Genomic DNA, 8,971 nt, shown 5'->3' on the forward strand with positions numbered 1-8,971 from the left:
CTATATGCTGATGATTTGGTATTATTTTTTGAGGTTAATACTTTTTTTGGGGTTAAGGATGTGTTAAACACTTACTGTAAATGGTTGGGCCAGGCCATCAATCTTTTCTCATTTGTAGCCCAAATGTTTCCCCTCAATTTAAATCTAATATGGCGGTTTATTTAGGAGTTAATCTTTCAAATGAATTAGGAAAATAGCTTTGAAGTTGGATAGATGTTAAGAGAAATTAGTCAATTATTTATTCCCAAGATCTCAACTATGTTAAAAGTAGAATAAATTCTTGGAGACGCAAAATGCTTTCATAGGCTTCAAGGTTGACTTTAACCAAATCTATTCTTTCAGCCTTCAATATTTATCTCATGCATGTGTCAAGCTCCCAAAATCTATTTTTAGGCTATAAATGCTGCTTGCATTGATTTTTTTTAGGGCTATAATGAGAACTCTAGGTGTCTGCACCTAAAAAATAAGAATATTCTATTTCTGCCTATTAATTAAGGTAGTTTGGGTCTTCGGCGCACAACTCAAGTTTGGAGAGTTATGAATGCTGATGCTAATTGTTTGCTATCTACTACTCTGAAGGTCAAACATATAAATTTAAACTCTACAACCATCATTAAAAAAGCCTCACAATTCTCCTTGGTTATGGAAAGGAATATGCTCTTCTACTAACTTTACTACATCAAATTTACAATGGAAAATGGGTTCTGGCTCAAACATCTCTCTAAATGATACCTTCTAGTTTAAACTAAATTCTCTATCTACTCTTTCTTCTTTTTCCACCTCTGATCCTACATCGCGTCATGTCCAAGATTTCATTTTTTACCATTCTAGTGGTTGGTTAGCTAAAAAGTAGAATTCACAATTTATTTGATCTCTTTATGATCATAGGGTGTTAGATTTAATTTTAAACACTCCTCTTTCTTTCTATCAATAAGAGGATCAATTGTGCTGGACTATTTCTAAGACAGGAGAATATCTTGCTAAGAAAGGTTTTGAAGTGTTAGCTTCCTAACATAGAAATCCAGCTTCATTGATGAATTTTTCTTGCTGGAAATATATTTGGCAATTACACCTCCCTTTAAAACACGTTATATTTGTGTAGAAATTACTTCATAGAGCTCTTCCACTTGGTAAAATTCTTAGAGAGCATCACTTTACTAACATTAATTTGTGTCCTTTTGGTTGTGAATGTGAGGAAACTATTGATCATGTCTTTTCTCATTGTGCACTTGCTCGATCCCTTTGGTTTAATGGTTTGAGCATCTAGACTGCAACCTTCCAAGATGGTAGTTTGATCTCTTGGTTAATGTTCACTTTCAAGCAACTTTTCAAGGATCATCATTTTGATTTGATTCAACACATCATCATTTTAATCAATTAGTTATGGTTGTTGAGGAATTCTATCATCCATCAAGGTTGAGCTCCCAACTCAACTCTTCTGTTAGGGAATTTCAAGAGTCAATATTACTTTCTTGACCATATTTACTGCCATCCTTCTTCTTTGGTACCAAGGTCCTCTTTGTCAAGTTTACAATTGGTTGTAGCTCATCCTATTTTTTTTTTTTTCCAACTGTGATTCATGGACAATCTGGCTCAAGAAATTTAAAAAGGACAAACAACTTTTCTACTTTTTTGTAATCTGCCTTAATTCTCAATTTATTAAAGAAAGTTGATGATGAAACAAATTCAAGATGTACCTCAATTTCCTTTGCTTTGCTTGAGAGTTGCTCTTTGATTGATAAATTCCTTTTATGCTCATCATGATCTATCTAACACTACAATTCAAATTAACATAATTCATAAACTACACTTTTCTCCAACAGCATTCTCTGGTTTTGAACATTAATCATTTGCTGCATAAATTTTGGCACCATCACTTCCAAGTCGTCCAAGAAGATTTATTTTATTTTATATTTAGCTTCTCTCCTTGATTATTTTGTAATACTTTAGTTTTATGAGTTTTTCCTGTACATTATATTTATATTAAATTTTGATTTTATATATAAAAAAATTTAAAGTTATTCATAAATCATTTCATATTCAATTCTTCATAAAATATGCTAGAAATATAGACACAATTTTACGCATATGACAAGGGTGTTTGATAATTTTTTTTATGTCGAGTTTGGATCAATAGGAATTTAGATTTGAACTTGAACAAAATTTCTCATTTGAATGCACAAAAATCTATAAATTCATTTTTTATTATAATTTCTTTGTAATTTTTTTTAATACATTAGTCATTTAAAATTTTAGTCACTTTGTACATCTCATTTTCTTCACATTTTCACTATTAATACTTTTCATTTCATCAATTGAAAGACGGATGTAAGTTTATGACTTGTTTTTTCACTTTGAATTGCAATTTGCCTCTCTTCTTTGTTAGAAAATTTTTAAATTATCCAAACAAAAAATTTTAAATATCTAAATTTTAATTGTGAGATTTAAAATCAAAAATCTAAATCCACTAATCCAAACACTACATAAAATTATTTCAAGATTAAATCAATGTCAAATATTTTTAATATTTAATCTCACAAAATTAATGGAAATAATTTTAAACACTAATAACAATTGAATACTTTATAGGTTTTGGACATAATCTTTGGATTTAAACACCACATATCCTTTCAAGTTTGAACGTCATATTATCTTTCAGGCTTAATTATAATTATTTCATCTTTTCTTTACAATAACTTTTTCGAGTATTTTCTTCATAACTTGTGGTTTTGTTGATTTTATAAGTACTTTTTATTTTTTTAATATCTTATTGCTCTTTTGACTTTATAATCAATTTCAATTGGGCGTACATTTGTCTGCATGGCTTCTAAGCATATTGTAACGTTTTCTCATAATTTTATTTCAATACCCGTTGAAACATTATTATTTCAACAATAATATGGCAAGACAATAATTTTTTAAGTAGCAAAATTTTCGGCCTTCAATCATTAATTTCTATATTGCCAAGTGATCAACATCATTATCAGTCTCGTATAAATTTTTCCTCCAAATAAAGAACCTAAAATATATACTCTCTCTGTTAAAAAATATAAGGTATTTTTTAAGGAATTAAATGTTAAAAAATATAAGACATTTTTAATCTTTCAAGATGCAATTATTGTCTTTTTTCAAAAATACTCTCTTATTAATAATGACTTTATATTTATTATAGGATGTTTAATAAGGACAAATATAAAAAGATAAGGTTAGTTTGAAAGTAGATAATTATTTTATTGGTGAGTGAGATTCAATTAAAAATGTCTTACATTTTTTAATATAGGGTATATATATATTAATTATGCTAATGCACTATTTAAAAAATAGTGTAATTTTCATATATTAATTCAAAAATTAAAATAAATAAAATAATTAAACCATTTTATTTTGCAATATTAACAATTTCAAACACATAATGGCTTAAAAATAGAGAAAAAATACAAAGCCCAAAAAGAACTAGTTCAAACTCAAGCCTAAATTTATTTTTAAAAGACTTATAAGGGTTGAATCTAAAAGTTCTTTTATGCAATAAGAATTTTTATTTTTCATGCCCAGCCCTCAAAAAATATAGGACCTGAACAAGTAGTCAAAAAGAATTCATTTTTACTGATGGCTCTAGAATTGAGTGGGAGAAACTTAAAACAAAAAATTTATTGAAAAAATGACTTGTGATGACCTTTAAATAGGCATATTACATGAAAAGACCATGAAATGGGTTAAGCCTTATATGAGCAAATTATTTTCTGAACTTTATGTCTAATAATATTATAAATCTTGAACTCATTTATTGTATAATTTGCTCCCTTAACTTTTAAAAACAGTACAATCTTGTCCCTGCTATTAACAAAAGTTATTTTAATCGTTAATTGACTAAAAAATGATATAAAAGAATCTAAAAAAAATTTAGATTATTGTTTATAATTTTTGAGTTCGTTATTGTAATTTTTGGTCTTTTATGTAATTTGTGAAGTTCTTTTTTATCATTTTTTGATAAACTAATAGTCAAAGCTAACTTATGTTAATGATAAGATTAGATTACACCATTTTTAAAAATTGAAAGAATAATTTGTATAATAAATAAATTTAAAATCTATAGTATTATTAGATTTAAAGTTTAGGGATAATTTTCTCATTTATCTTAATTCTTCTAAAGTCTCTAGGTCATTTTTTAAACATAATTTTTTAAAAAATAATCATATTAACTATTTTTAAAAAAAGACAAATTTCACCATCCCCAGTCACTCAAACTCCAACTGCTTGCTTGTTGAGCTCCAATAATCAAAAAATTATTAAGGCCAGTTTGATTAGAAGGAGAGGAGAAAAAATTATAAAAAATTTCTCTTCTCCTCCACCTTACCAAATAAAGGGAGGAGAGCCTTTTGCCTCCCCTTATTCTATCCAAATAAGAAGAGGGGAGCTTGATAAGGTGAAGGAAAAAGAAAATTTTAAAAATTTTTTCTATCCTCCAAAACCTCTTCACGCCCCCTTGAATTGGGGGGATCCCCAATTCCTGTCACTCATATCTCCATTTTCTTTCTTTTTTTTTTCTCCAATCAAATAAGGTTTTAATTTATTATTAAACTTTTAGAGATAAAATAATTGTTGGTTAAATGTTTTTTGTCATTATGGACAACAAAAGAAGCCATTACCTTAATCATTATAGTCATTTAACTCCAAAGATTGATAAATTTGTAGACTGAGAAAACAAATTTGGAAAAAATCAATTATCACTTGTTTATGGCCAGTTCCCAAAAGCAACTTATATCACAGAAGGACCGAGGAACATCAAAGGAAGTAACCCATTTCCATGAAATGGGGTCCTCACACGTCATTCTCTCACGAAACAAAGGTACTGTAGATTGAAAACGAAAGGATATATGACGTACTAAGAAAGAATTAAAGAGAAATGATGAAAACTATATAGGCTTCAGGGCAGTCGCAATCCGATCCTATGTAGAATATATAGATTGCAGAGTAATAATAGATAAGTCCGTGCTTGGCGTGGGGCCCGCAGAGAACATAATGTCTTTCTCTGTTTTTGTTTTTGTTTTTGTTTTTGTTTTTTGGGACCAAGGGGAACATAATGTCGATTTCCTCCGAATTTGATGAGTGCAATGTAAGCTGTTGGCCAAGTTGCTTTACAAGCCAGTCACCAACATCACTTAAATTTGATCCAACCAACCTCCTGCTTATCTTGTCTGAGTCACTGGCTGGAAATTTGGCATTAAAAAAAAATATAATTTTAAATTCCTACACTTTTCTCTCATTTCATTATAAATTTAGTATTTTTTTAATATTTTAAATTTCTATATTTTTATCTTTTAACATTATGATCCTTAAATGACAAAATGTAAGGGATCTTGGAGGAATTCAGAATACCAAAAAAAAAAATACTGAAATTTGGAGTAAAATACAAATAAAATGTAAGGATGCAAAATTATTTTTTCTTTTAAAAAAATAGGGTATGTTTGGATTAAAAAAATTCTCACTTGAAGTTAGAATTAATTGAAATTAACAAATTGAGGTTAGGAATACAAATATGTGATTGCAATCTAATTTATTTTTAGGTATATTTTTTAAAAGTCAATTAAGTAAATTAAAATTTATTTAGATTATTTGATTTGAAATAGATGTATAATGACAAAAAAACATTAATTTTATAATATATATTTTTGTGACTCATTTAATATTTTTTAAAAATAAAAAATTTTTAAATTTCAAATTTTTAAAAAAGATAGAATGAAATGATAAATTACAAAATATTTTATTATAAAAGATAAAATAAAATAATAGATTATAAAATATTCAATTTAAAAAGATAAAATAAGTTGATAAATTAGAGAAACTTACTCCCTTCATTTAAAAAAATAAAGTATTTTAAATCAAAAATTACTCATAATAAAATAGTTACATACTTTCAAATTAACCCTATCTTTTTATAGTTATCTCTATTAAATATTTTACAATAAATATAAAATTATTATCAATGGGGGTATTTTTTAAAAAAATATAATAATTATACCTCAAAAGATTAAAAATGTCCTACATTTTTAATATTTAATTTTTAAAAAACGCCTTATATTTTTAAACGGAGAGAGTAAATTGTAAGAAAGTAGAATAAAATGATAAATTACAAAATATTAAATTAAACTAACAGTCATCCTAATTCAAATTTATACATAAAGTTAAAAAATTATAATAGTACCAATGAATTAACCTCATCTAATTTAATATAAAAATAAATTATATTATTTTAAAATAAAGCATTAAATTCACATCTAGTGCCATAAATTTATTAGGAAAAAAAAATATCCTTGCATTAAGGAAACGAAAACTTATTCAATAAAAGAAAAACACTCAATATTGAACAAATTTAATCGAAGGGTGTGTATCTGTGCAACTAGGTTGCATGACATCAGTTCAACGTGGTTTTCTCTCTCTTCTCTCTCATTTAGTCATTTTCTTCACCGCCGCATTTCAAAGCTACTTTCCGTGGTTCCTTCCAACGAGCTTCTCAATAAAATTTTAAGAAAAGTGTATTCATATACTCATGTTTTATTATAAATTTTTATTTTTTTAAAATATTTTAAATTTTTATTTTTAAATATTATAGTTTCAAAATGAATAAAATGAATAAAGTATAGATATCTTAAATGAACATAAAATATCAAAAATAAAAATATAGAAATTTAAAACACTAAAAAAAATGCAGGTACTTGTAACAAAACATAAGCAAAGTGTAAGGATTAAAAGATATATTTTTTAAAAAAATTTATCTAAACAATATTTTTATTATTTTGATGAGCTTTTCTAAATCTCATAAATAGCACCATACATGAGAAAATCTTGCATGGATCCATAAACCATATCATTTATATATTATTCAGTAAAAAGATGTCATATAAAATAGTTATAAAAAATTAAAAATAAATTAATTTTATCATAGATGATAATAAAGAGTGGAAGATAAGAAATTAAAAAAAAATATTTTATTATAAAAATAAAATTATTAAAAATGATGACGTGTAAAATTTTAGTTAATTAAAATAATATAATATTAAAAATAGATTCGAGCCACATCATGTTAATAGAAGGTTTACGAAAGGTCCATACAGATGCAAAAAAGCGAGGCCCAAACACAACAAACCACAGAAAATCAATCACATCATACTTCTTGGTGAAAAAATGTGCAACTCCGGTGCCATTAATAAAAATTGATATAGTTAATAAAAACTGGATTCATCACAGATAAGGTTGTGAATTCAAATATCAATGTGAATATGAAAACTTATAAGCATTCTTTGAGATGAAGGTATACACACTGGTCTTGGTGAGTTTTCAGGATTCAACTATCTATTTTTTGTTTCTCCTTACCAGAAAAAGAAAACAGAATACATGCATGCTTGAGATCCATAAGAGGCCTTCAAATCCAAAATTCACCATCATGCTAGCAAGCTAATGTTCATGGAATCCAGTGATGGAGAAAAATTTATTAATGAAGGAAAAATTTATGCCAAATAAAAATTTAATATTTTAAACATATAATTTAAACGTTTATTAAATTAATATAATAATAAAATTATTAAAATTAAATACATAAGGAAAAAATAAAACAACTATAAAAAAATACTAGCTTAAAATAAAATTATCTTAATACAAGCAAAATTTATTATTCTACAATAAGTATTAGCTATTAGTATCATGCACTTTTTTTAAAGATGAAAAGTGTCTCATTCTTTTAAGATGAATATTTTCAAGGGAAAATGATAATTAAGAACCCTCAAAGAACATTAATTTCAATTAAGGATCATAACATTTTAAAATATTATGGTTCTTAATTGGGATAAAAAATATAGTTTGTGAGATGAGATTTACTAACATTACTTGAAAATTCACTAATCTCACTTAAGAAAATTGTTTGTATATTGTGAAAATATGAAACACCACTTAGGAATTAATTGTTTAACAAAAAGCGCTACTTGATAATTCACTAACCAAATTTAAAAAAATTAATGTATATTATGAAAATATGAAACCTCACTTCATAATCAATTATTTAACAAAAAACTCTACTTTGGACAAGTCATTTTTTATTAAACAATCAATTCTCAGGTGGGGTTTCATTTTTTCACAATATATGCTACAAAAATTTTTCAAGTCTGGTTATTGAATTTTTAAGTGATGTTTTTTATTAAACAATTGATTTCTAAATGAGATTTTATGTTTTCACAATATATGTTAAAAAAATCTTCAAATTGAATTAGTGAATTTTCAAGTGACGCTTTTTGTTAAACAATCGATTCATAAATGGGGTTTTATATTTTTACAAGATACATTAGCAATTTTCTCAAGTTAGGTTAGTAAATCTCCAAATGGTGTTAGTGAATCGCTTCTTGAAATTTCAAAATGTTATAGTCCTTAATCAGGATTAATATTCTTAGAGGGTCTTTAATTGTCATTTTTCCTATTTTAATATAAAAAAATAAAGGCTAAATTGCACACAACTCCCCTAAACTTTGAAATATCTACAAATAACTTCCTTAACTTTTAAAACTTAATAATAAACCTTTTTGAGCTTCTAAATTTATGAAAATAACCATTAAACATTGGTTATATACCCTTAAACCTTATTTTTATGTGCATTAATTTAAGCTCAAAGTTTGATTGATGTATGGATGACTCTCTAACTTTTAAGTTATATATAGATAATTAATATATAAAATTAATCATGTAGAGTTATTTGCATAAATATAAGAATTGAGGAGGTTCATTATAAGATTTCAAAAGTTAAAGACGTTATACGTACATAATTTAAAGTTTAGAAAAATTATGTATAATTTAACCAAAAATAATAAATATTTTATTTGAGATGTTGAAAAAAATATTTTATTGTATTCTTATATGCTATTTTGTAATACGAACCAATATTTGTTATGCCCAATTATTAATAAAGTAAAGGATCATCATCATCAAG

This window comes from Prosopis cineraria, unplaced genomic scaffold, assembly GCF_029017545.1.
Source record: "Prosopis cineraria cultivar Desert tree isolate PC_DT_omini unplaced genomic scaffold, ASM2901754v1 PC3, whole genome shotgun sequence".
NCBI classification, from domain to species: Eukaryota; Viridiplantae; Streptophyta; class Magnoliopsida; order Fabales; family Fabaceae; genus Prosopis; species Prosopis cineraria.